Here is a 25,312-nt window from a genome sequence, read left to right as displayed (position 1 = left end):
GGACTCACACGGTGCCACCGTGTGAGTTGTGATATTGACTTCCATCAAACGCTCTCCCAGTGAGGAGCTGATATCACAGGGTGGCAGGGAAAACGAGCTGAAAACCACTGTAAATAGTGCCGACGTCCATTTACAGCGTGTGAAAAGGCCCCAGGACATCGGCACCACCCGCAGCAAGGTTTGAGGGGTTCAAAAGTGCATCCTAGGTACTTCTCAGCACGAGGCCCCGCCTACTCCTAGGCCCGCCACATTCTCACATGGTGAGATGGTTCTTCAAGTTGGCAGCTGTACTATAGTTATTCTCTAAGATGAGACGTGTGACCCTCTGCACTTGTCACTTGGATAAGGGCTGTGGAAGGCTCAGCTTCACCTGTAGCTGAGGGATGAAAGAGAGAGAGCCCGGCGCATGCTCACCTGGAAGGGGTGGACTCCTTTCAGCCGCAGCACAGCATCTTCCCCACTGTCCTGCAGCGGCTCCAGCGCATCTCCTGCAGGCAGCGAATCCCGTGGGCTCCCCCGCGAAGCCACAGTATCTCCTGCTGGCGCTTAACGGAGGTTATAGGGGGTCTCTCCTCCGGCCCCCTCCGGATGCCAATATATCCTCTGAATGCCACAGCGTTTCACTTCCTGGTTACAGTGTATTCCCTGAAGGCTCCTTCAGGGGGTCAGAGTGCATCCCTGGCAGGCACCTCCAGTAAGTTACAGTGTATCCCCTGCACACTCCTTCAGTAGGTTAGTGTATCCCCTGCACACTCCTTCAGTTGGTTACAGTGTATCCCCTGCACACTCCTTCAGTAAGTTACAGTGTATCCCCTGCACACTCCTTCAGTAAGTTACAGTGTATCCCCTGCAGACTCCTTCAGTAGGTTAGTGTATCCCCTGCAGACTCCTTCAGTAGGTTAGTTTATCCCCTGCACACTCCTTCAGTAGGTTAGTGTATCCCCTGCACACTCCTTCAGTAGGTTACAGTGTATCCCTGCACACTCCTTCAGTAGGTTAGTGTATCCCCTGCACACTCCTTCAGTTGGTTACAGTGTATCCCCTGCACACTCCTTCAGTAAGTTACAGTGTATCCCCTGCACACTCCTTCAGTAGGTTACAGTGTATTCCCTGCAGACTTCTTCAATAGGTTACAGTGTATCCCCTATAGACTCCTTCAGCAGGTTACAACACACAGCTGGCTGTACCTTCTTCCGGTTACAGTGTATCTCCTGCAGGCTCCTTCGGTAGGGTACAGCACACAGCTGGCTGCCCCAGCTACCGGTTACAGTGTATCTTTCAAACCACCCCCATTGGCTCCTCCTGCTGAGGGTGTTTCTGATTGGACACTGTTGGTCTTTCAGGATACAGCGTATCTCTGGCTGACGTTTCCTGCGGATTGCACTGTATGTCGAGCTGGCAGTGTACCTTCTGTATGTCGAGGTGTACCCCCTGCGGGTCACACTGTGTCCCAGGTGTGCTCTGGGGTAACAGGTGCCCCTTTCAGGTTACACTGTTTCTCTGGTTGATGCCTCAGCTGATAGTGGCTATGATGCCGGCTCCAGTGTATCTCCCAGTGTGCCCTCCTGCAGCTTACACTGAAAGACTAGTTTGCTCCAGTGTATTCTTCACCGTGTTGCAGTGCACCTGCCCAGGTGTGTTACAGGGATGCTTCACAGGCTACAGGACATCTGCCATGGAATGCTGCAGCTGGCAGTGGTTCGCCTGTAGGCTGTGCTGGGGTTACAGGCACACTTCGGGGTTACAGGCACACTTCCAGGTTACAACCTACCTCCGGTGCAGCTGGCAGTGGGGCTCCTGCTGGTTACAGTGTAATCCTTCAGCAATCCAGTGTATTCCCTTTGGGTGACAGGGTTTCACTCCAGTGTATTCCCATTGATTGGCAGTGTATCACTCCAGTGTATTCCCGTTGGGTGGCAGTGTATCAATCCAGTGTATTCCAGTTGGATGGCAGTGTATCACTCCAGTGTATTCCAGTTGGGTGGCAGTGTACCACTCCAATGTATTCCCATTGGATGGCAATGTATCACTCCAGTGTATTCCAGTTGGATGGCAGTGTATCACTCCAGTGTATTCCAGCTGGATGGCAGTGTATCACTCCAGTGTATTTCAGTTGGATGGCAGTGTATCACTCCAGTGTATTCCCATTGGATGGCAATGTATCACTCCAGTGTATTCCAGTTGGATGGCAGTGTATCACTCCAGTGTATTCCAGCTGGATGGCAGTGTATCACTCCAGTGTATTTCAGTTGGATGGCAGTGTATCACTCCACTGTATTCTGGTCGGGGACAGTGTATCCTCATACGGTCGCTCTGTAAACTTGGGTTATTCTATGGTTACAATGTATCCCCTCGGCTCTGTTACCAGTGGATTCTTCTCCTGGTCACTGTGTATCCTCTTCCATTTGTTCTGTGCACATCAGTGTGCACTCCCCTCCAGGTGACAGCGCATCCTCCCCAGCTCCTCCAGTGATTCCAGTGACTCCCCTCCAGGTTCCAGTGTATCCTCCCAGCGCCCCCTGCGGGTGGATCTCTCCCAGACGCGCTGCGTCCTCAGACTCCTCGCAGGCGGCTCTGACAGGTGCAGCCGGATGTCTCCTCTCTCTCCCCGCAGCTCCCGGACTCTGCCCACCTCCTGCAATGGCTCCAGCTCGCGCCGCCTCCCTCCGCTCTGGGCCCAGGGAAGAAGCGCAACCGGCCCAGAAACAAGCTCGACCGGGGCGAGGCGTGCACAACGACGCGGACGGCGTTCTCAGTGTCAGCCCACAAAACTGCACATTCTGTAGTGTACGCAGCAGGCTATAAAACGCGCCTAGTTCCTATTTCATTGTATTTAATGTATGCACAACTCGACGTTGATGTAACAATAAAGGAAATAAAAATATTGAAGCAGAGTTTCTATTAATATGTGAACAATTCATTTAATTTATATTTATTCGAAAATATCGAGAGCAGCTTCATTTTGGTATAGCCAAGTCTATCTTATTGCTTACTCTCCCATCGTGCAAAATGTAACTGCGCATCTTCATGGCATCATGCATGCGTAATAAATGTGTGGTCTTTAATGAAAAAACACACACTCGATTGTGTCATTTGATTGAATTCTGCGTGAAAAGGAGTTAAAAGTTGTACTGTATTTTTTTCTTAATTATCATTTTTCAATGATTATTAGTTGATTGCCACATGGTGCCCGATAGATATTTCAGCTTGCAGTGGGTTTTTTCTACTGCACCAACTTATCTTTGCTTGCTTTTTTTACTCTCCAGAGTGCTGAAATTGTTTGTCATAACCTTCCCACTCTATTTATATATTTCATCTTGTAATATGATGCATGAAAATATTTCAGGTCAAATCCTGTAATATACTTGAAAACATGCAAGCAATAAAAAAAATACACATCCCTGTTTTATTTCCTACTAAAGTAGATGGGGTGGTTAGTTTGTATTATAGTTCAAATCACTAACAGGTATTGACAGAGGACCTTCTCCCAACATTTGAGCAGATAATATAATATTTGTTCCTGATGGAATGTTTCATATCACTTCCAGAGCTCTCCAAGTCATGTGGGAAGCACCCTCTGATTCTCTGTCTCAACGTATTATACGCAACTTTACATCTGAGAAATTTGCAGATAGTAATAAAATATGCATTTTCCAATGCATTTTCATTTACAACATTGAGAAATAAAGGACATTTATTGAATGTTAAATTATTCAAGATTATAGGATTTTTTTGAATGTTTTATAGGGTGCTGTTTTCATTAGTGACTTGCATGTGACTCCATTTACGTGGTAAAGATACTCATATTTCACAGGGACCTGAGAAATATGGAAAATATTTCAAAAGTCCCTGTAAATTTGGACTTCATCATAATGACAGCCCCCAAACCACTCTATAGCGCTTTACCAATGTTAGGGTCCTTATGAATATGCAGCAATAGATAGTCAAATTATGCAGCAGTGATCTGTGAAATCGCTTTTATAGCAAAACCTTTGCACTATTGCACATTTACACACATTTTTAACGTACTGCCATCTTGTACTCTGATGTTGTGTGTTGCACATTTAATCCTCAAGAAACAAACAGTGTGGCTGACCCTGGTTAGGCACCTCAATTTCGCAGTTAATAAATTAGTCCTTATTATGTGCAAAGCACGTCCGGAGCTTGCCACACACACGCTCCACAGTTCAACAGATACCAGACGTTTTCGAGAGAAGGACGGTGCACCATAAAACGATATTCCAAGAGCTTCCAACGTCTCCAGTCATTAAATTCTTTATTATTTCAATCTTTAAAAAAGCCTCAGCCAACGCGTTTCGTTCCAATGGAACTTCGTCAGGGCTCGGTGATCACTTGAGGTTTAATCCATGAGGTCCCTAGTCAAATATAACAAAAGTATTTCTGGTCTCCTTCTTCTCACAGTCTTTCTATAAGAAGACAAGGAAGGTTACATCAACACAGTCAGCAGATGTCATAGGGGCCCGAATCCTGGCACACATGCCTCCTGCGTTCACATATGAACTAAAGAGGTACTGTGGTTCGAGTTCACTAGAAGACAATCAAAAGCGCTGTAGTGCTTGGTCCAGCCCCTGGTCCTCCGAGGGCAGTAATAAACCCTCAATCAAAAAGTAGAATCGATGACAGTCCTAAAAGGCTGTAGTTCGTCTTCAATGAAAGAGGGAGCATATATAACCCCCAACCGTATTTGCCAGGACAGCCCACCAATCATGTGGCCGTTCGTCCTTATCGATTTATTACTGCCCTCAGAGGACCACGGGCTGGACCAAGCACTACAGCCCTTTTGATTGTCTTCTAGGGAACTCGAACCACAGTACCTCTTTAGTTCATATGTGAACGCAGGAGGCATGTGTGCCAGGATTCGGGGCCCCTATGACATCTGCTGACTGTACTGATGTAACCTTCCTTGTCTTCTTATAGAAAGACTGTGAGAAGAAGGAGACCAGAAAAACGTTCGTTATATTTGACTTGGGACCTCATGGATTAAACCTCAAGTGATCACCGAGCCCTGACGAAGTTCCACTAGAACGAAACGCGTTGGATGAGGTTTTTTTAAAGATTGAAATAATAAAGAATTTAATGACTGGAGACGTTGGAAGTTCTTGGAATATCGTTTTATGGTGCACCGTCCTTCTCTTGATTGCGTTGCACATTTTACCTGGAGGCTTGAGTTAACATAGCCTAGTTTTAAGATTGGCATAAGCAAGCGAGAACTACAGGTTTAGAGTAGTCACATTTCTACTGTACTCCACTGCATCATATACCAAAGGCCTTCTCACATGCTTCCCAAGAGAAGAGCAAGGCACTTGATTGTTAGCTGCTATCAAGAGTTTCGTATGGAATCACATGTCCTATCCTTGGTTTGCCACATCATAGAAAATTTATAAAAGAAACGTGAAACTGAAGTGAACTTAGCGTTGTATTCCCAACAGCCAGGCGGTGAAGCTCTAGTCTGTTCTTATGCAAATCTGCACTACGATTATTATTTATGTTTGCTGTTTTTTCCCGTTAAACATGTACCATAGCTCAGTGGGATTTTAGAGTGTTGTTTTCCTTCAATAGAACCTGTTGCATTGCGTGCCATGGCTTGTCTTAACTCAGACACTAAGGGCCATATGTAGGTGGCCCAATACCGGTCGGTAATGGACGAAATTACCAAATTTCGGCCGTTACCAACCGGTATTTAGGGTTTGAGATGTAGGAGGCAGGTTTAAGGATTTGGTATTTATCGATTCCTTAAGGAATCGGTAAAATACAGATTCCTTATTTTAAGGAATCGGTAATTACCGAATGCAAAAAGCTATGTAGGAGGCACTCAAGTGAGTGCCTTCTTGCATTCATGATTCGTTATTTACCACCAACTACAGGTTGGTGGTAAATATCGAAAACCTTTAAAAAAGCAATTATGTGCTTTTTTAAAAGTGCCATGTGGCAGACATACATGTCCTGAGGGCATGTATGTGTGCCACATGTGCACACATGCACAATTCAGGGGTGCAACAGGGTGTCAATTTGACACCCTGCCACCCTTAAATATGTGCCCCCTATTACCAACTCAGTATTTACCGAATCGGTAATAGTGAATGGCTTTCCATTCATTTCTATGGGCCTCCAGGCCCATAGGAATGAATGGGAGTTACCGAATCGGTAAATACCGATTCTTAAATACCGAATCTTACAGATTCGGTAAAATTTAACGTATTTTTTCCCACATACCATTTACTGATTCTGAAATACCGAATCGGTAAAATTTGGTATTTTAGAATCGGTAAATCTAGATTACCTACATATGGCCCTAAATGAGGAACCCACTTTACCCGACTCTCCAGGAGGAGGGTGACAGCCCCACTCAGCTGACAACCACAATCCTTGTCAGGGTGAACCACAAAAAAGTCACTGAATGAACCTGAGGGATCATGGCACAAAGCAGTCAGGCTCATCTGTGAGGCAAGCATTTATGTGGCACACAAACAGTAATAAAGTAAAAGCACAACACCAGAAAATTCCCTATACAATTTAGAAAACTTGAGTACATTTTAATAAATAAAATGATAGCACAACAACAAAAAATACAATCAGTAGAACTGGGGATATTACATTCCAAAGTTTTAAAAGAGAATATAGCGCCTAACAGCATAGTGTGCCACCTGAGGTTGTCTGGTCACGCTGCACTGGGACAAAGTGACAATTTATTTATATTTATTATTTATTTATAAATTTATAAAGCGCCTGGTGACCCGGAGGCATCCCCGCGCTATAAAGTTACAACATCCAAGAGGAGGAGGGGACCGGATGACTATTTAGGGAATAGGAAAGTCTTTAGTTTTTTTCGGAATAGGGCGTGGGAGGGTTCTAGACGCAGGTGGCGAGGCAGTGCGTTCCACCCTGAAGAGGCTTTGACCGAGAAGCGGCGGCCGCCGGTACGAGCCTTCTTAAATTTAGGGACGATGGCCAGATGCTCATCGTCCGAGCGCAAAGACCTTGAGGCTTTGTAAGGGGCGACAAGGTCTTTCAGGGCGGCCGGGCCGGCACCATTAATGAGTTTATGACTGGTGCACATTGCTTTAAACTCAATTCGCTGGCGGACAGGGAGCCAGTGAAGGGCCTTGAGGGCCGGTTTGGCAGAGGCTCTAGGGGGGAGATCCATTATGAGCCTAGCCGCAGCGTTTTGTGCCCGTTGGAGTTTGGCGAGGGTGAACTCCGGTGCACCAAGGTAGACGGCATTGCTATAATCAAGTCTGGCTAGGATGAGCCCTTGAACCAGCAGCTTCCTGGAGAGCGGGGGGAGGAGGGGGAGGATCTTGCGGGTAGACCGCAAGAGGCCAAAGCATGTTCCAGAGGTCTTGGTCGCCTGGGTCTTCATGGTGAGGCTTGGTTCAAGCCAGACGCCTAGCGTTTTGACTTGGGTCTTAGGAGTGGGAATCTCGCCAAAGGTGTCTGGCCACACCGCGGCGGGGATTGAGGACCATTTGTTACCCAGGAGCATAATTTCGGTTTTGGCACCGTTCAATTTAAGGGAGGATTCGCACATCCAGGAATAGATGTCCTGGAGACAGTTCCTCAGGCTGTCTGGATGTTTGTCTAGCTGGGAGAGGGAGACGACAAGTTGGGTGTCATCAGCATAGTTGACAACCTTGATCCCATAGGGGGTCACAACATCTTCCAGAGGGGCCATATAAACATTAAACAGGGTGGGACTAAGCGAGGACCCCTGCGGGACTCCGCATGTGAGTGGACGGGGGTCTGAGCGAGAGTTGCCGTCCCACACCTGAAAAGAACGGCCTGAAAGGAAGGAGTTAATCCAGGCGTGTGCTGAGCCCACAATTCCTGCTCTGGCCAGGCGATGTAGAAGGACACGGTGATCCACCGTATCAAAGGCGGCACTGAGGTCCAGGAGGATCACCGCCACTGATCCTCCTGAATCAAGAATGCGCCTTGATTCCTCAATGACGGAGAGGAGGGCTGTGTCCGTGCCCTGACCGGGCCGAAAGCCGGTTTGAGAGGGGCGCAGGATTTTGTTAGTCTCAAGGAATTGAGAAAGTTGGGAATTAACTAGTTTCTCTGCCATCTTGCTGATGCAGGGAAGGAGTGATATAGGTCTATAATTAGACATATCGTCAGGATTCAGGTGGGGTTTTTTTAACAGGGCTTTGACAACCGCGTTTTTCCAGCTGGGCGGCACTGTGCCTTGTCGCAAGGAGATGTTAATAAGATCCCTAATGGTGGTGACTATGCTGGGAGCGGCAGTTTTTAATATTCTAGCCGGGGCCGGGTCAAGAGGAGAGCCGCTTTTCATTTTGGCTAACGTGGAGGTGACCTCAATGAGAGAGGTTGCTCTGAAGGAGGACAGCCGCGGGCTGTTCGTGCAGACCTCAGTATCAGTGGGATTGAGGGGGGTAGTCATGGGAAGAGAGTCCAGTATACGCGAGATTTTAGAGTCGAAGAACGAGGCAAGGTCATTACTTCTGTCTGGAGGGGCATGGGGGGCGGTGGGGGCCATCGGAATGTTGAGGAGTTCTTTGACAATCAAGTATGCTTCTTTTGAGGAATTGGTGGCGTTTTGTATTCTGTTGTCATAGAATCCTGCTTTGGCAAGTTTGAGAGCTGACTTATAGCGTCTTACTGCGCTATTGTAGAGGTCTTTGTTACTATGTTGCCAGTTCTTTCTCCATTGCCTCTCGGCCTTTTTACACTCTTTGCGTAGGACCCTGAGGTCATCGTTATACCAGGGGGCTTGGCCCTTAATCCTGTTTTTGATCTCCCGATTTTTTATGGGGATGAGTTTGTCAAGGGTGGACGATATCCAGTCTCTGACTTGGGAGTCGGCGGTGGCGGGGTCTTCAGAGAGGCAGGGAGTTGAAGCGTCCAGGGCTGTGGACCAGTCCTCCACAGAGAGTCTGGCCCACGCTCTATCTCTGGTAAAGGTGGGGGGATTTTGAGGCCTTTTAAAGGCTCCAGGGAGATGGGTCGTGACCAAAAAGTGGTCCGTCCACGGGAGGGGTTGGGACTTGATGTAAAGGAGGGAGGGGATGTTGGAGAACACCGGGTCGAGAAGGTGCCCTTTCGTGTGTGTGGGATCAGAGTTGGCGAGAGACAGACCCAAGGCCGCTAAGTCGTCGATAAGGTCGGTTGCCCCAGTGTCAAGGGGATCCTCAAAATGGATGTTTAGGTCACCAGTTATGATGAAGTTGGGTGTCAGGTGAGCTGCGGAGGTGACGGTTTCCAGCAGGGCGGCTATGAAGGGGGCCGAGTACCCGGGCGGCCGATACACCAGGAGGCCTGACAGGGAGTTGGTTGAGGACAGCTGAATCGTAAAGAGACAGCTCTCTGAGTCTTGGATCGCGCAGTCTTTAGTTCGACAGGTAAAGTGGTCCCTGTAGATAATGGCCAGTCCACCTCCTCTACCTAAGGGGCGAGGTTGGGACATGATGATGAAACCCGGGGGGAGGGCCATGACAATGTCGGCGTTGGAGTGCTCTGTAATCCAGGTTTCTGTGAGTAATAGTATGTCCAAATTAAGGTCGACGATCAGATGGTTGATATGCAGGGCGTGTTTAGGGAGTGATCTGCAGTTAAGAGTCGCAATTTTAAGGGCAGGGGGGGGGACCTGTGGTTTCGGGAGGGAGAGATTGCCTGGTTTACATTTGTCACAGCATGGAAAGGGGACAATAGGGTCAAGTAGTACCAGACAGGCGCTGTTTTTAGAGGGTCTAAGGCTGAGAAGCTCTCTACGAGAGTAGCTTACCTTGGAAACGGCTGGAACAGGCGTAGAGTCTGGCCCGAGGCCCGGTCGTGCGCGGACGGGCGCAGACGGGCTTGCCTTAGGCGCGCCTTCGGCGCGCAAACGGCGCTCCCGCTGCGCTCGTCCGCTGCGCTGGTGAGGGCGGCACATTTATGCTAGATGTAGTGGGCGTGGCCTCGCAGGGGTCGTGGCTCCGCCTTTGGCGCGCTCTCGTGATGTCGTTCCCAGAGGGCGGGGGGCTGGATTAGCGCGTAACAGCAGCGCTTCCCCAGGTGAGCAAGAGCGTATTTAGTGCTTTAAAAATAGGCGAGTGCAACAAGTTATTTGTGACAGTTTTTTTAAAATCAAAACAGTGACAATAGCCTCCGGCTTCCGCCTCAGAGGGATCCAAGTAAATGGGGTTGATGCGCTAGTCGAGCGTTTTTATGACGTCGGTCGGTGGGCGTGGCCTCGCAGGGGGCGTGGCTCCGCCTTTGGCGCGCTCTCGTGATGTCGTTCCCAGAGGGCGGGGGGCTGGATTAGCGCGTAACAGCAGCGCTTCCCCAGGTGAGCAAGAGCGTATTTAGTGCTTTAAAAATAGGCGAGTGCAACAAGTTATTTGTGACAGTTTTTTTAAAATCAAAACAGTGACAATAGCCTCCGGCTTCCGCCTCAGAGGGATCCAAGTAAATGGGGTTGATGCGCTAGTCGAGCGTTTTTATGACGTCGGTCGGTGGGCGTGGCCTCGCAGGGGGCGTGGCTCCGCCTTTGGCGCGCTCTCGTGATGTCGTTCCCAGAGGGCGGGGGGCTGGATTAGCGCGTAACAGCAGCGCTTCCCCAGGTGAGCAAGAGCGTATTTAGTGCTTTAAAAATAGGCGAGTGCAACAAGTTATTTGTGACAGTTTTTTTAAAATCAAAACAGTGACAATAGCCTCCGGCTTCCGCCTCAGAGGGATCCAAGTAAATGGGGTTGATGCGCTAGTCGAGCGTTTTTATGACGTCGGTCGGTGGGCGTGGCCTCGCAGGGGGCGTGGCTCCGCCTTTGGCGCGCTCTCGTGATGTCGTTCCCAGAGGGCGGGGGGCTGGATTAGCGCGTAACAGCAGCGCTTCCCCAGGTGAGCAAGAGCGTATTTAGTGCTTTAAAAATAGGCGAGTGCAACAAGTTATTTGTGACAGTTTTTTTAAAATCAAAACAGTGACAATAGCCTCCGGCTTCCGCCTCAGAGGGATCCAAGTAAATGGGGTTGATGCGCTAGTCGAGCGTTTTTATGACGTCGGTCGGTGGGCGTGGCCTCGCAGGGGGCGTGGCTCCGCCTTTGGCGCGCTCTCGTGATGTCGTTCCCAGAGGGCGGGGGGCTGGATTAGCGCGTAACAGCAGCGCTTCCCCAGGTGAGCAAGAGCGTATTTAGTGCTTTAAAAATAGGCGAGTGCAACAAGTTATTTGTGACAGTTTTTTTAAAATCAAAACAGTGACAATAGCCTCCGGCTTCCGCCTCAGAGGGATCCAAGTAAATGGGGTTGATGCGCTAGTCGAGCGTTTTTATGACGTCGGTCGGTGGGCGTGGCCTCGCAGGGGGCGTGGCTCCGCCTTTGGCGCGCTCTCGTGATGTCGTTCCCAGAGGGCGGGGGGCTGGATTAGCGCGTAACAGCAGCGCTTCCCCAGGTGAGCAAGAGCGTATTTAGTGCTTTAAAAATAGGCGAGTGCAACAAGTTATTTGTGACAGTTTTTTTAAAATCAAAACAGTGACAATAGCCTCCGGCTTCCGCCTCAGAGGGATCCAAGTCCAGGATAACATCAATGGAGTGAGGCTGGGCACAGGGCCAGGTTTGGTCCATTGGGCTTTGCACCTTATGTCCTTAGAGCGAGGTCTGCATGGATTTGCTTTTCAAGTTTTTGCCTTGCTCGGCGGTCAATCAATCAATCAATCAATAAATCAATCAATCAATCAATCAATCAGTCAATCAGGTTTTTTAAAGTGCAGCTACTCATCCGTGAGGGTCTCAAGGCACTGGGGGGGGGTCTGCTGATCCGCCTGGATTTGAAGGGTCATTCGAAGAGCCAGGCCTTCTGGTCCTTCCTGAATTGGGTCAACGATGCAGATTGCCTGAGGTGGAGAAATGGGTGTTCCAGGTCTTGGAGGTGAGGTAGAAGAAGGATATTCCTTCGCTTCTGGTCTTGTGGATCCGAGGGACGGAGGCCAGGGCAAGTTGGGTGAAGCGTGTAGGGCGAAGCTGAGTTGTATGGTGGGTTTGTGGATTGCGAGGCGGTGGTTCAGATATTCTGGTCCTGCATCATGGAGTGCATTGTAGGCATGTGTGAGGAGCTTGAAGGTGATTCTCTTGTTGATTGGGAGTCAGTGGGGTTGTCAGAGGAGTTGTGTTATGTGGGGATGTTGAGGACCAATCTGGCTGTAGCATTGTTGACGTTCTGTAGTTTCCTGAGCTGGTTGGTGGTGGTCCCAAAGAGGCAGTCAGCTGTGCAGCAAGGCTGTGCTGGACTTTGCAATGTCCAGCATCCGTTCTGATGAAGCTTTTTGCTGTGTGGCAAGGCTTTGCGGTGCTCATTGATAGTTCTGATGAAGCTCTGCAGTGAGGTCATGCAGGCCTCAGCTTTGCTTCACTGCAGGTCTGATGAAACCTTCGGTGAGACAAAGAGTGGTTCTCTCTGATGCCAGCTAAGGGTCCAGTATCTGGGGCTCTTCTTGGAGAGGCCAGAAGCCGGGATAAGGCAGGTCCAATTTCAGGTCTAGGCAGGTCCAGTTGCATTAGGTCAGGTGGCAATTGCAGTGAGGCCCCTGAAGCTTATTGTGCTCCTGAAGCACACACACAAGGTCAGCTAGCCAGTGCTTAATTTGAGCCGGTAGTTTCCGGTGCTCAGCACCAGCACTTTTGACAGTCTCCCACATGGTGATACTGTGATACTGTTTCTCTACTTTCGAGATGAGCAAACTGACAGTTATTGATCAATTCAATATATATTAACAGTAATTATTACCTGGCACCCAAACCATTCTCAAAGCTTTGGAGGCTTGAAATAGTCTGCATTATTACACTTGTATCAGAGTGATAGTTAGTAGTTGTGTTGGCACCATAATTGGCAGCACTGGCGGGAGCAACGGGTTGTGCAAGCTTCAGTGGCCTTGTGCCGAGGGCCCTGGCATTCATTTTGTTTTTCAATATTAAGCTCTGCAGCCAAGATAAGCAGGTCCAGTCTTCATTCTCAGACAGCAAGGTGATCCTTCAAAAAGCAGGGCAGTCCTTTGGCAACTGGCCAGTCCTTTTTCTGTAACTTACACAGGCCCAGGACTGTTTATAAGAGTGGCAATGAATGTCCAATACGTATACCTGGTGCTAGCCTTTGTGGATGTGGGGGGGGCATCCTGTCCTACCTCTACATCTGATTCTGGAAAGTTCTTCTCTTCCCCAGTCAAGGCTCCAAACTGCCGGGGGTGACAAAAAGCGGTGTTAAGTTCCTTTGTGTGCTGGTGGCAAGCCCTTTGAAGTGTAGGAGGGGCAGGGCACATCTCTGCTCCAACCATCCTGGAAGAATGGCCCATCCAGGCCACACCAGGTCGCCTCTCTGTCACTATCTGGGAGTAATACATAAACACTAACAGCAGAGCCAATCACCGTCATGTGGCATAGGTCCCTAGTAGGAAGCACAAACGGTAAGGCCAAAAAAATTTCAACTTTCCAAAAATCGGACTTTGCCATTTAAGAAAATGTTACATTACGTTTGATTTGGGTGTAAACACAATGCTTCTATCTGATCCCAATACAAAGTTATCACTTATTAACTGTAATAAGGTACCCATCACAGTGGTAGTGGATACCAGATATAAGGTTTACAACAGTGACAAATACTTAAGCAGTTTTTCACTGCACATTACATTAAAACCGAAGTACACATATGCTGCTTTTTAAATACAATGCACCCTATGAGCCTTTAGGGCCTACCTTAAAGGTGACTTATATGTATTACCAAGGACGGTTTAGACCTGGGAAAAGATTTCTTTTACCAGATCGAACTGGCCGTTTTAAAACTTCACTACATAATGCAGTGGCAGGCCTGAGCCATGATCTAGAAGGCCACTTTAGTGGATGGCACGAAGAGTGCTGCAGGCCCACTAGTAGCATTTTATTTTCTAGGCCCTGGGTGGATTTAATACCATATACTAGTGAACTACAAGAAACGTATTTATACCAATCAGGTAAATGCCAATTGTACCATGTTTTAGGGAGAGACCACAAGCACTTTACCACTGATTAGAAGGGAAAAGGTATTCCCCCTTTTCTGAAAAATGTAAAATGCTACTGTGTTTCAAGGTACAATTTTTCATTATTGCTTTCATCTTTTGGGTTATTTGTCTATCATTGGTAGATATCTTGAGATGTTCATTCCTTTACAATGTTTACGCTTTTTGTTACTTTTTTGCTATTTTCTATGTAACTCTTGAATAACATTGTACCTATGTTTTTATTTGCTTCAATAAAGCTCTTTAAACTCAAAAAAAGAAGGGAAAAAGTGCAGAGTCCTAATATGAACAAAAATGGGTTATGCCACAGAATCGAAAAACATTCTGGGGAAGACCCTGCAAAAAGGAACAGGTTCAAAATTAGGGCAAGTCTCTGGTCCATTGAAATGGTAATTTGCACTTAGCATATTTTGATGCACACTAGCAATATAAGCATCAAACATTTATTAGACTTCCATGACTTTCCGAGTGTCTGGATTCTTTCACACATCCTTTCCTGTATTCTGGAGGGAGTCAGCCCACTCCTTCCTGCTTCTCTGCAGCCACACAACAATGCGCTCACCTCCTCTCGTTACCACCTTCGTCCAAGGTGATTGGATTGTCACCCAATACCAGAAGCCTCTGAGGGTCTGGCCTATCCTTTTGTCTATAAATCAATTGTCTGGCTCGCTGGGTGGTGTCTGATCCTGTTTGGCAGCATCAGTTGGCCACTGGCCACTGGCCAGCCACTGGCCACTGGCCAGCCACAACAGGATGGTCCCCCCAGGGCAGGACTGGGAACAGAAACCGGCCCCGGCAAACTGTTTAGCTGACTCCCCCTGGAGTGATATGGGTGCAGCTGAGCAGTTTGCGAGGGACGGTTTCGGCTGATTTTGTTACAGGGGTTCGATATTGTCAGCCCCCGGTAACAAAAACAGACCCCCAGGGGCACAAAACCGGCCCCCACCCTAGCGACCTACCGGGAAAACGCCCAGTGCCCGGTATGGCCAGTCTGGCCCTGGGTCCCCGTCAGCCTTGCTTGGGAACCTCATTCTGTCTACTTAGAAAAAAAACGGTTTGAGAAATATTGCTGTGCTTTTCCTTCTTGTTCAACCTGTACTTACAGAGTCGATGATGAAAAAGGAGGGGGTTCCCTGTTCTCTGCACCCCTCAGAAGGGAAGCCAAGTGAGTGGCATTGTGAGGTTCAGGAAGGCCAAACAAGTAAGGGGTACCCTGGCACACAGCCGTTTCTCATTGGAGACTACCAAGACATAGCTAGGCAAAATTAATGTTGGATTTCAAATGTGTAATTAGCTTCAGATCGAGGAATGGAAAAGAACAGACAATAAAATAACATTTAACTTGCAACAGCACTTACACAGTCTCTGCACTGGAATGCACAAGTAACCAGGGATATGTGGGTAGCACCGCCTTTGTAGTCAAGAAAATAATCTTGGAATATCTACGCACCATAATAAACAAAGGCTTCAGTTACGCAATTGCCAAATATTACCTTTACAAACATGAGGATGATCACAAAACTCTCACTTCCCTGCTACATGTGAGGATATAAAGAAGGAAAGAGACGGACAGGACCAGATGTTTGAGACAGTTGGAATCAAAACATGTTATGAGACTAAGTTCAGTTCATCCTTTTTGGCTCAAGGTGGATGAATCTGTGCATCTGGATTAACATAAACAATTAAATGAAATTTAAAGTATTCAATTTATAAGTGCAGAAAACAGAAACATGGCTTAGAGAATACAAATGAAACTCATTGAGCATGCAATGTCCACTGAGGAACATTAGAATGTCATTGTTCATTGCACAATAAACACCCAACATTTATTGTAATACCAATGGCTTTGCCAATTTGCACTCATTTAGCACTGCTAGGGCCCTTTTTCACCTCCAACCAACCAGCGGCAGGGTACTCCTTGCGGAGTGGCAGTTAGCACTTTACAAATACCAATTTACATTACATTACATTACATTACAAGGAAATGCACCGAAGTCTTAGTTAGTGAATGAACTTACAGAGTTGAGGTTGTCAATGATACAAGAGTGAAAAACTACTATAACGAAAAAGCACCGGAAGCATTTCAAGAAACACAGGGCCATATTACCAAGATGTGCGTTAAAAAACGCACATCTCACATTTCCATATCGTGGATTTTATCGCCGTGTTAACGCATCATTATCAACGCGCAACACGTAGGCGATATTAAATCCGGCGATAGCCGGCGATAGGGAACATTAGCGCGTGAAAACAAGCGTTGTTTTCACGCGCTAATGTGTGCCTTGATATTATGGGGGGTGGATTCAGCTTTATGATCCACACCCCCACGTTATCAATGCCTAACGCCTGATCAGAGCAGGCGTTGGGAGACCTGCGATAAACGAGTTTATCGCAGGTATCCATCTCCCAACGCCTGCCTTGGTAATAGGGTGTTAACACCTCCAACCACATTTTACATGTGGTTGGACGTGGGAATGCCCACTTTGCATGTCATTATCGATGTTTCTGGCTGACATGCAAAGTGGGCTTGAGGCAGGCGTTAGCATGCCCTTGTTAAAAGGGCGCTAGAGGTATCGCTGCTTTCTCGGCACAATTCGCCAAAAAAGCGGCGATACTTCACCTTGGTAATATGGCCCACAGTCATCTATATCCAGCTAGTATATGTTCTGGAAAGAAAGAAAGGACTAATACATAACATGACCAAGAGCACAGGGCTGGTGAAATGCATCCCCTCCAGTGAAGCAATCATCATTTACTTACAGGGTTGAAATTGTGGGTATATATGTATACAGTCATGGATCAAGCAGAAGTGTAAAAGGTACCCTGCAGAAATACGGAGGGGTGTAACAGGAAGAGTGGTGGCCCCAGAGTTTCTTCTCTCCAACATCGACTGTTTGTGGTCATGCACTTGTTAGAAGGGAAGATTGGTAATGCAGACACCCTTGGCTTGCGTCCTTCTTCACTTAACCACCCAACACTGGTCCACAGGCCAAGTCCACAACATTGGAAAAGGGATTAGGACCACTTCTGCCACCCATCCACCGACATAAGGTTCCTTCAGCTGTCTACAGAAGGACTTTATTCAGACATTTAGGTGCTGCTCCTATTCTTGTGTTCTTGTCATTTTGTGTATGTTTTCTGGCTGTATTGAGGCCTATCAATGTGCCTGTTCTGTCTCTATTATGGTAAGTAAGAAGGCATTTAGAGATTTTATAGCCAGATTTGGAGTTCTGGGGGCATATTACCAAGGGTGGCGATAGGTTATTATCGCCGGTTTAGTGGCCGTTTTCGGCCGCTAAGCGGCGATAATTTTATCTCTCTATTAGCAAGCTGTTGCTAACTGATGTTAGCGACAGCTTTTAGGCGATAGCGAACGGTTTGGGGCCCGCTTTGCATGTCAGCGATATTTATCGCTAATGACATGCAAAGTGGGCATACCCAACCTGTTAGCGACTGAAAGCAGTCGCTAACGTCGCTTTCGCCTATTAGGAAGGCAGGTGTAGCGATGGAAATATTCCCGCTATCGCCAAAAACCAACGCCTGCTCAGACCAGTTCTTACCCATGTTATCCAATGGGAGGTGGATAACATGGCTAAGAGCATTTTGTCGCTAATGCGTGAATATCGCTGTATTATCAGCGATATTCACGCATTTCGCCGCTATCGCTGGATATTTTAGCACAATGGTGAAAAACGTTGCTAATAGCATGTTTTCTCCGCTAACATATCCAGCGATAGGCAGCGATAAAAAATCGTCACTAAGACTATTTAGCGATAAATATCGCTACTTGTTGGTAATATGCCCCCCTGGTTTTTAGTGATTACGGGACATACTGAGTATGTAAAACCCTAGGGATTTCCACTGTGCACATCATACCAAGTCATCTAGTAAGATGGAGGGCTACAGTGGTACGCTCAATAACAATTTGGCTATGATCTCTGATACTCACCTCAAGTGGCCTAATGCTACCCCACCACTCGGGTCAATCCAAGCCACACCTTCAAGAAAGAATAACTTGAGCCCTTTTGAGGTGGTCATGGGCTGCCCGATGATACTTCACTCAAACCCCCCTGTCTTTTCTGCTGCTCTTAGTTGGCTTTTGAATGATGAAATGAAATGAAATGATTTTGCAATATTGCAGTAAATTGATTTGCTCCTTCTACAGTTTTCATTCCCATGTTTGTACATTTCTTCCGTAGTCCCTGACCAAAGCTTGCCACGGCGTCCAGCCATGTGAGAGGATCCTTATCCAGTTTAACAGCTGAAAGTCTGCCTTAAAGCCCAGGTAAAATCCCCCTACCAGATGCGGCTCACCATGAAGACTCATGTGAAGTGCTGTGGGACTCCTACCTTTATTCACTCCACACACTGCAATAGAAAAATTCCCCCTCCAGACTCATCAGCACTTTTTCCTTAACCTTTCCTCCTTTTGGATTTGCACCCATTAACCCACCTATGCCCCAGGGAATGTGCAGATGTGCCCTACCTCCTTTGACACAGAAGCAACTTGTCTTCATTTGATCTTTCACGGGTACATTCCTGAATGAGTGTGATACCCGTGGACATTGTCTTTGTTTACCCAAACAGTGTATTCTGCCTGCTGTCATCCATCTTGCTGACACTGTTCACAGCCTGGCCTGTGAATATTTAACTGAGAGCATCTTTGTAGTACAGAGTGAGTGTGACATCTTGATTTCCATTAAACCTGAGTGAGAGGATGGCTATTCATCCCCACCACCTCGGTCTCCTTCCCTTATGATGGGAAATACAATGAAATGAGGCCCCACCTGAAGAAAGCATCCGCCAGCCCAGAAATGAAGAACTACTGGCCCATGTCTCTGCTCCCCTTACCAGCTAAGGTGCTCGTAAAGGCAATCAACCAGCACTTCACCAAACACCTGGAACACAGCAGCCCTCTTCCTCCTGGACCTGTTAGCCGCCTTTGACACCATCCCGCATCACATCTTGATCAACAGGCTCCACCACATCGGAAGCCAGGTAGATGCCCTCAAATGAATTGCTGCATACCTCACCAGAAGAATGCCGAGAATCTATCTCACACCGTTCACTCGGAACCCAAGAAGATCATCTGCGGCGTCCCCCCAAGGATCGTCCCTCAGCCCCACCCTCTTCAACACCTACATGAACCTCTGGCCAAATCCATCAGATCGCACAGACTCAACATCATCTCCTATGCCAGTGACACCCAGGTCATCCTCTCAATGTCGGAAGACCCCTCCACCACCGGAGCTATCTTCCAGAGATGTATGATGAACATCGTCGACTGAATGAAGGACAACTGTCTCAAGCGCAACATGAACAAGAAGGAAGTCCTCATCTTTGGGAACAACCCCTCCCCATGGAAAGACGTATGGTGACCCGCGGAACTCGTCACTCCCCCGCCTCAGAAGACCACAGCAGCAACCTCGGCAGCATCTTGGATGACAAGCTATCTATGAAGAAACAGGCAAAAGCAGTCTCATCTTCCACACCTTACGCGTGCTCCACAAGATCTTCAGGTGGATCCCAGTCAAGACCAGGAAGACCGTCATTCATGCCCTCCTCACCAGCAGTCTGGACTATGGGATCACACACTGCGTAGGAATCACCACACACGTCCTGAAGAGGCTACAGACAATACAAAACTCAGCGGCAAGACTCACCCTCGACCGCCTTAAAAGGACCCACAATAAATCCCACCTCAAGAAGCTACACTGGCTACTGATCCAGAAAAGACACCACTTCAAGATGCTGACCCATGCTTACAAAGCCCTGCACAACGAAGGACCGACATGCATCAAAAAACGCATGACGTTCCACCAATTGGCCAGACACCTATGATCAGCCTCCATCTTCCTTGCAGACACCCCCTCCCCCCGGACCCACAGATGCCACAGCAGAGAACGCTCCTTGTCACTCCTGGCAGCCAAAGCTTGGAACAATCTTTCCCCTGCACGTCAGGACTGCCCTTTCATTCCAGTAACTCACGAAAGGACCCAAGACCTGGTTGTTCAAATGAACAAATCACCACACAGCAGATAGCAACTCCAGTCCCTTGAGACCCTTACAGGTGATTTGTTGCGCTATATAAATATTTGATAGGTTGATTGATTGGTCGTCGGGAGCTTTTTTAGGCAAGGGTGGGGGCCTATCTCCCCTTTTATTATTCAGTTTGGCCCCGGGGGATGGAGTACCCAGGGATTAATTAGGCTCCGAGAGGGGTCTGTGCTCCACTCCCTCCTTTATTTTATGGTGGCCCCGGGGGATTGAGTATCTAGGGGGCCTCTCAGAGGCTTGGGGTGGGATGCTCCCTGCCCCCTTTTCCAAAAGTATAACGTTTATTTATTTGTTTTGTAGGTTTTATACAGCGCGCACAAGATCCTTGCGGATATCAGAGCGCTTTCCAATAAACAACGCAAGTTATACATAACAATAAATGAGGGGAAAGTCACGCATAGTATGTTGCCCCCTAGGAGCCCATCCTTATTTATTTTATTTTACTGTAGATTGGCAGATCCTCTGCGAATGTGTGGCAATTTTATTTAAAAAAAACATTTTTAGCCCCAGCAGGGTCCCTCTCGGACCCAACCAGCAGGCCTAGGGGATCAGGTGATCCATAACCTCCTGCCTACTTTTTCTTGGTGCTATTTTCTTAGATCTCTGGACTGAGTTCCGAATCCTAAGATGTCTACTACCATTTCCTGTTGGATGTGGTGCCAGCCAATCACATCTCAGCATGAGATCTGTCAGAATCCATGCACCCAGATAGGCTATTTTTGTGAGCATTAATTAACTGCTGAATGGATTTACACCAAATCACAAAAAGCACTTTTTCTGGACCAAGATCTGCTTTCTGCCAGATTTGGTATAAATCCACTCAGTGGTTTGAGCTGTGGCTGTAACAGGTACGGAGACACCTGGGAAGGGTGAATAACAACAAATACGGGCATAGCAATAACAGTTCAGCCAAAACAGTAACAGTGAGTCTAGAAGAATATATTCAAAATAGATATTTATTTGATAAAGTCTTATATAAAAGGAAAATTTAAAAATATTTTTTATTTATTGGTCAAACAAGTTGATCAATTGATATTTTCTGTATATAATTTATTTTTATAAAACCAAAATTGCAATCATTCAGTATTGTGGGTGCAAAAGTTAATGATGCATGATATAATAGACAGAGGTTTGAAGGACCTAATTATTTACAACAGACAATTCAGTAATGCAATCCATAATCACAATATAACAGTATAGCAATAGATAAACACATTGTATGGAAACTGGCGGTATGTTGTTGTGCTCCACGCGTTTCGGCAATGCCTTCATCAGGGTTCGTCACAGAAATCACTGAATGAAACACATAATCACAATGTTAAATACTGAAATTGAATGCCCGCAATTTACACTAATTAAGCATAAGAAGGGAGGGAAACCACATGGGTGCCTAAGAGGAAACGCAATGTTTCACTGTTAATGCTTAAAACATTGTGGTTACAGTCCTTGACCCAGAAAGAGTGTCAATTATGCATGCAAACAGTGTAGATATATCCAGAAGAGATAAAGATCTTGCGCTCAACATACAAAATAAAACATAAATTCCTAAAAATGTATTGATTTAAATAAACCAGTGAGCCTCTCTTACTCAAAGAATTCGGTCATGCATGGACAAAATCAAACTAGGATTAATAAAACCCTACATACCTGTGTAAAAATGGTATAGATGATGTCTGGAAGATTCTTACTGGCAAAAAGAGGTCACAGTATACCACTTGAAGGGCACATAATAGCAAGGATGTTCAAAAATTCTTATCCTGGGAATGGGGGATTGAGTGAAAATGAAATGAGAATTTAAAAAAAGTAATTGCCATTTCACAGAGAGAAGAAATGGGGAAGGGCAGCGGGGGAAAAAGAAAGATGACATGTGCCCATAATTCTAAAAAGTACCTGTAGTATAAGAGATGACTAAGGGCCAGATGTAGGAACCCTAATACCAGTCGGTAACGGTCGAAATTACCGAATTTCGGCCGTTACCGACTGGTATTAGGCATTTGGGATGTAGGTGGCTACATTTCAGATTCGGTAATTTACCAAATCGATATTTAAGAATTCGGTAGATTACCGAATTCTTAAATACCGATTCGGTAAATTACCGAATCTGAAATGTAGGAAGCACTCAATAAGTGCTTTTCACCTGTAAGGATTTGTTATTTACCACCAACTATAAGTTAACCGTATACTAAGTAAGTGGAATGTGAGAGTCGATAAAAGGAATGGAGCTGTCCAGAGGCTGTAGGATCGATGGGATCACGCTACACTAACTTCAGGTAAGTAATAGGAGGCCCACGGAACGCGTGTGCAGAGTGTGAACTCACACGCGAGATGCGTAACAACGTCTATGGACAGTACAGTTGAAGTTAAAGGTAAGTACGGACAATCTTGACTAGTTAGGACAACAACGACTGTGGAATTGGACACTAGGACAGTTAGACTACCCTTGAGCACAGAAATGCTCTCGTTACCTCACCCACGGGCTGCGGGTGCATAGGTGCCAAAGTGTGTCGGGTTCCCGCGTTGAAGTCAATGGAGCCTGAAAGAAAAGATGCTGCAGGCGACCAGGAGGAAGATGTCCGGTGCGATCCAAGGGTGGATCGGTGAAGAAGAGGACCTGAAAGCAGAGGGGACAGTGTTCAAAGTCACTAACCAGTGACCGGTGTGGAACCAGGAAGGAACCAGGTGCTGTCGTCGCGATCAGGTGAAGAGTGGACGCTTGACTCTGTAGCCACGTGGACCAGGAGGTGTCTTCGACGACCAGGATGGAGGCACGAGCTGTCCCACGAAGGTTCTCGCTGTCGGTGGTGTTGGATCCGGAATCGGCGTCAACAGGCCTTGGCAAAGGCAACCCACGTGGTGAGTGAAGAAAGCGTCTGGTGCGGACTAGGAGAGTCCGGGGTGCCCCTCTTTTGGAAGGGAGCAAGGGCCAGTCTGGAGCAACCAGACCAGCAGTGAAGATTCAAAGGTTCATCATCTAGGAGGCCACTAGCCAGCCGGCAAGTGACCAGACAACCCATCAAGCAGCAAACAAGCAGAAGGGCCCCACGCAGATCTCGTGGATGCTGGAGGGCTGATCTTCGGTGCACGGGCTGCTCGGGGCTGGGGCTTCTCAATCCCCAAAGCACTTGGTCGAGTTTACCTCGGGAGTCGTGCTGGAAGCAAAGTGCAGGTTCGTTCAAGATGGCCGGTCCCACGTGTCTCGTCGCACCCACGGGTCTCAGCTTTGCTGCAGATGTGAGTTGAGGTCCGAGAGGCCTGGGAATCCGGGTCTCGTTGGGCTCTGAAGTCTGGATCCTCGAGGGAAGACGACAAAGTGAAGCCGCTGGACGCTTGATGGTGCCTGCAGTTGCAGGGTGGACACTCCTTGCCCACAAGGGAGATTCTTCAGTCTTCTGTGGAGCAGAACGTCGAAGGCCAGAGTTTCTTCTTGTTGAATAGTTCAGGATAATCTCATTTGGAATGGGACCAGCTCCTACCTTTATTCTCCTAAAGGGGGCTGCACTACTGACTAGGTCCCTCCCCTGGGTGGGACCAGGAAGGGGGGTGGCTACACCCCCTATCCTTTGTCCGGTTTCCCGCCAGAGCTGGGGCAGGGATGCCCCAGCAACTGGTTTGAACCGGTGTATGCACAGGGCACCTTGTGTGCCCCAGGCATGTCTCATTCCTTTCAGGCCTATCCTCCCCAATACACAAAATCCTGTCTGGGGTGGTGCTAGCACCTCCCAAGGCAGGAAACCCTTTGTCCAAGCCATCCTCGCTGGAAGGACTCCCAGCAGCAGGAGGTCAGACTTGTGTCTGTGGTGGCAGCATCCATTTTGTGATGCTGAGGCTCGAGTTAACTTTAACCGGGGTTCACAGTTACATACATGTCGTGTCCCTCTAGAAGGGTGCAATGCTACACCCGTCGCCAGAATTGGCGAGGGGGTAGTATTCCAATTCGTATGACACCTTACTCGACATGTTTTGATAATGTTATACCAGAGTTAGCATTTAACCGCGAGGTTGATAATGCGCTTAAGAGTATATGGTATAGCGTTATCATGGAACAGCTATTAGGACTTGGTTCCGCTAGCTGCAAATGGGCTCAGCTCATGCCAGAGCACCATCTCACATAATTCCAAGCACTCTGCCTTCAGGATTGATAAGGCCTTCCATAGGAGTGACTGATAGGAATACATGTGTCCATTTTAGGGTTGATATAGGTATACTATATCTACAGCAAAGGGTGATTACACCACCTTGCCCCAGCTGTCATGCAGCCAGTTGTGTCAGTTTTGGATGGCCAGCCAGGGGTGGCATAATACATGCTTCAGCCCCTGGTAGGCTCTGGGTACACCTATGCCCTGGATACCTAAGGTATACTGTACAGGGACGGATAAGGTGACTCAGTATCAAATTAGATATGTACCTAGGGTACATGGAGCCCATTTTAACAGAGAGAGCAGGAAGCCTGGGGTCCTGAATAGCAGGATCCCAGGCCAACTAAGTCAAAAACCAGCAAAACACCAGGCAAAAAGTTGGGGGCAACCATAGTCAGATATCCACCTTCCTACATAACCCCCCCCCCCAAACGAAAGGAGATAAGGCTATCCTTGACCAGGTAAGCCTATATTGCCTGAGTGGCCATATGAGGAGGTGCATGCACTGGCATGGTTACCCCCTATCTCATGGTCCACTAAGCAATCCCTCACCCTAAGGGTATCTGAGGGTCTCCGCCATAGGGATTCTCTACCTGTGGTGTGTTTTGGCAAAGTAAAAGGCTGGTGCTGGGATGGTGTACTGAAGTGAGGCTCCACTAATGTTGGGCTCAACTTCCTCCAATCACTATCCACCAGATATGCCTTTCTTTCCAGGACTGAGTTGCTGTATGCTCTCAGGGTCAACCTCTGGCTACCTAAAGCTGGAGGCTGGGTCCCTCTGTTTGGCTTACTGGAGGGACAGGTCAGGTTTGGGGCCCTTAGGTCCCAGGTTTGGCTGTGCCCAACAGTGTCCATCTGTGGGAGGTCCCTAACTAATTTTAAGGGGGATCCCTCAGGAGTTTGTTTTATTTTCACTTGGCTAGGACTACTAGCTTCAGTGCCCTTAATCTGCTGATTGGGGAGTTCTTTTGGACAGGGGGCCCTTTGGGGTCCACCACTGGCCTCCCTGACCTCCACAGCCCTGGGCTGACTGAGGCAGGGTAGAGAGGGGCAGGTTACCTGCTCCAGACTGGGTCCCACCTTGGAAGGGTCCACTGACATCAGAGGTTCTGACAGGCTAGGCC

The 25,312-nt window shown here is 47.7% G+C and overlaps 1 protein-coding gene across 1 annotated transcript in view; it reads right to left on the bottom strand.

Annotated features, from left to right (window-relative positions):
- The window catches only part of RALGPS1 (Ral GEF with PH domain and SH3 binding motif 1), a 1,636,862-nt gene extending 1,634,261 nt beyond the window's left edge, over positions 1-2,601 (bottom strand). Inside the window, exons 1-2 of the mRNA XM_078646110.1 lie at positions 1,188-2,601; positions 415-1,049 (exon numbers count right to left, since the gene is read on the bottom strand). The gene's annotated coding sequence lies outside the window, so the exon portion shown is untranslated. The remainder of the gene's footprint in view (positions 1-414; positions 1,050-1,187) is intronic.
- Between the last annotated feature and the right edge of the window lie 22,711 nt (positions 2,602-25,312).

This window comes from Lissotriton helveticus, chromosome 5_1 (assembly GCF_964261635.1).
Source record: "Lissotriton helveticus chromosome 5_1, aLisHel1.1, whole genome shotgun sequence".
Classification (NCBI taxonomy): Eukaryota; Metazoa; Chordata; class Amphibia; order Caudata; family Salamandridae; genus Lissotriton; species Lissotriton helveticus.
Note: the sequence above shows the minus strand (reverse complement) of the source record. Positions and strands in the feature narration are given on the sequence as shown.